The 3,476-nt window shown below is 39.4% G+C and overlaps 1 pseudogene; it reads left to right on the top strand.

Moving 5' to 3' along the window:
- The first annotated feature begins 1,300 nt into the window (after positions 1 to 1,300).
- LOC128067255 (tigger transposable element-derived protein 1-like) lies at positions 1,301 to 2,982 on the top strand (annotated as a pseudogene).
- The last annotated feature ends 494 nt before the right edge of the window (positions 2,983 to 3,476 follow it).

A 3,476-nucleotide genomic window follows, 5' to 3' on the forward strand; every position in this document is an offset into this window, starting at 1 on the left:
AGAGAGAAAGAATGAGGACAAAGAACACATAATCAGTTCACATACCGGGTTTCAGAAGGAAGAAGGGAAGGTAACTAAGATATTGCTTCTCAATAATGTGTTGGAATTATTACTTCACAACCAACGTTTGAAATCTGAAAAGAGAATAATATCCCCACTGAAGAGGTTATAAAAATTACACATTTTTCAAGGGTCAAAGGAAAAAATAAATCAAATGATAATACTTCAATTCCAATTCTATGACCAAAAAAAAAAAAAAAAAAAACCCTAAACACCAAGTTTTCTACCTTCTATATTTTGTAGAAACTTTAATGATAAGATGGAACGTAACATTATAAAATACTAGTGACACGCAAAAAACAGATGACATTCACACAGGAAGCAGTTTACTTAAGACTTTATGAATAAGTCTGGAGACATTAATGTTTAACTTTAAACTGAATGAATTTCTATACGTATTCTTTTATTGAGGTATAGCTGACATGGAACATTACATTAGTTTCAGGTATACCACATAATGATTTGATATTTGCATCTACTGCAAAGTGATCACCATGATAATCAAAGTAATGCCCATCATTATTCATTAAGAGAAAGAAAAGAAAGTGAAAATGAAGTCTCTCAGCTGTGTCCGACTCTTTGCCACCCCGTGGACAGTAGCCTACCAGGCTCCTCTGCCCATGGGATTCTCCAGGCAGGAATACTGGAGTGGGTGCCACTTCCTTCTCCAGGAGGTCTTCCCCACCCAGGGCCTCAATCTATTGCATTATTTTGTGTTTTTTCAACATTTTCCCTAATTTTGAAAGTCACTCTGTACTTGCATAGGCAGGCCTCATTTTATTGTGTTTCACTTTATGGTGCTTCACAGATATTGAGTTTTTTTTTTGGTTATTTTATTTTTTGGTTTGTAAATTGAAAGTTCGTGGTAAGCCTGTGTCTAGCATGTCTACGGGCAGCATTTTTTTCCAACCGCATTTGCCCACGCCATGCATCTGCGTCACATTTTGGTAGTCCTCACATTTCCAACTGTTTCATTATTATTGTATCTGCTCTAGTGATCTGCAATCAGTGGTATTTCATGTTACTTTTCTAATTATCCTGGGGAGTCATAAAGCACACTCATGGGAGACAGTGCACTTAACCAACAAATGTTACATGCTCTCCCCCTGCTCCACCAGCTAGGCCTCTCCCATCTCTCCACCTCTCCTCTGGCTTCCTGTGACCTGAGACACAACAATACTGAGGTGAGACCCATTAATAGCCCTTTAATAGCCTCTAATTTTTCAGGTGAAAGAGTTCCATGCCTCTCACTGTAAATCAAAAACTATAAGAGATCCAGCTTATATAGGAAGGAGGTCAAAAGCTGAGACAGGTTGAAAGCTAGACCTCTTGCAGCAAGTGAAAGTGAAAGTCACTCAGTCGTGTCCAACTCTTTGCAACCCCATGGTCTATACAGACCATGGAATTCTTCAGGCCAGAATACTGGAGTGGGTAGCCTTTCCCTTCTCCCAGGGATCTTCCCAACTCAGGGATAGAACCCTGGTCTCCCACATTGCAGACGGATTCTTTCCCAGCTGAGCCACAAGTGAAGCCTAACAGTTAGCCAATTTGAGACTGTAAAGGAAAAGTTCTTGAAGGAAAGTTAAGATGCTACTCCAGTGAATACACAAATGATAAGCAAGTAAAACAGCCTTATTACTGATATGCAGAACGTTTTGGGGGTACTGGATAGAAATCAAAGCAGCTACAATATCTCCTTAGGCCAAAGCCTAACTCAGAGCAAGGCCCCAACTCTCTTCAGTTCTGTGGAGGCTGAGAGAGGTGAGGAAGCTGGGAAGAAAATTTGAATCCAGCAGAGGGTGGTTTATGAGACTTAAGGACAGAAGCCTTCTCCATAACAGGAAAGTGCAAGGTGAGGCAGCAAGAGCTGATGTAGAAGCTGCAGCAAGCTATCCAAAAGATCCAGCTCAGATCATTAATGAAGGTGGCTACAGTAAAGAAGAGATTTTCAATGTAAAGGAAACAGCCTTATATTGGAAGAAGATGCCATCTAGGACTTTCAAAGTCTAGAGTGGAGATGTCATTGCATACATTCAAATCTTCAAAGGACAGGCTGACTTTCTTGTTAGGGACTGATACAGCCGGTGCCTTTAAGCTGAGGCAGATGCTCACTTCCCATTTCAAAAAATTTCTAGAACCATTACAAATTATGCTAAATGTACTTTGCCTGTGTGCTATCAATGGAAAAACAAAGCCTGAATGATAGCATATCTGTAGCTAATGTGAGACCTACTGCTTAGGAAAAAAAGATTAAAAATATTACTACTCATCAGCAATGCACTTGGTCTCCAAAGAGTTATGATGGAGATGAACAATGAGATTAATATTTTCAAGCTTGCTGACAGCATCTATTCTGCAGCCCATGGATCAAAGGAGTAATTTTTACTTTTGAGAATTATATTTTGTAAGGTTATTGCTATCATAAATGGTTATTCCACTGATGGATCTGGTCAAAGCAAATTAAAAACCTTCTGGAAAGGACTGATCATTCTAAATGCCATGAAAAGCTTTCATGATTCATGGGAAGAGGTCAAAGTAGCCACATACACAGGAGTTTGGAAGAAGTTGATTCCAGCTCTTGTGGATGGCTTTGAGGAGCTCAAGACTTCAGTGGAGGAAGAAACTGCAGATGTGGTGAAAACAGCAAGAGAACTAGGGTTACAAGTGGATCCTGAAGATGTGAGTGAATGGCTGCCATCTCAGGAAAAAAGCCTTGAATGGACACCTAATTGCATCTCATGCAGGAGCAAAGAAAGTGCTTTCTAGACATGGAGTTTATTCCTAGTGAAGATGCTATGAAGATCATTACAATGACACCAGAAAATTTAGAATATTACATAAACATAGTTAATAAAGCAGCAGCAGGGTTGGAGAGGATTGACTCTGATTTCTGAAAGAAGCTCTACTGTCAGTTTTGAATAACAGCACCTTGTTCCTGAAAGGCAGAGTCAATCAACGGAGGAAAATTCATTATTGTCTTGTTCAAAGAAACTGCCACATCCACAATGACCTTCAGCAACGCCCCCCCTCCCCCAACCCCCAGTCAGTAAGCAGCCAACAACATCAAGGCAGGACACTCCATCAGCAAAAAGACTATGACATGCAAAGGCTAAGTTGATGATTAGCATTTTTAGCAATAGAATATATTAAAATTAAGGAATGTACATTGTTTTAGACACAACACTCTTGAATACTTAATAGACTAGAGTATTTACATTCACTTCCACATAAAATGGGGACCAAGGGGGAAAAAAAGTGTGATTTGCTTTATTGTGATATTTGTTTTATTTGCAGAGTTCTGGAACCAAACCTGCAATATCTCAGAGGTTTGCCTGTAATATCCTCATTCTCTATTGCATAAGATGAAATCTAAAAGGGCAAGATGAATCTAAAAGGGGAACAGAGTATCTAAAGAA

The sequence above is a fragment of the Budorcas taxicolor genome, chromosome 22 (genome assembly GCF_023091745.1).
Source record: "Budorcas taxicolor isolate Tak-1 chromosome 22, Takin1.1, whole genome shotgun sequence".
Classification (NCBI taxonomy): domain Eukaryota; kingdom Metazoa; phylum Chordata; class Mammalia; order Artiodactyla; family Bovidae; genus Budorcas; species Budorcas taxicolor.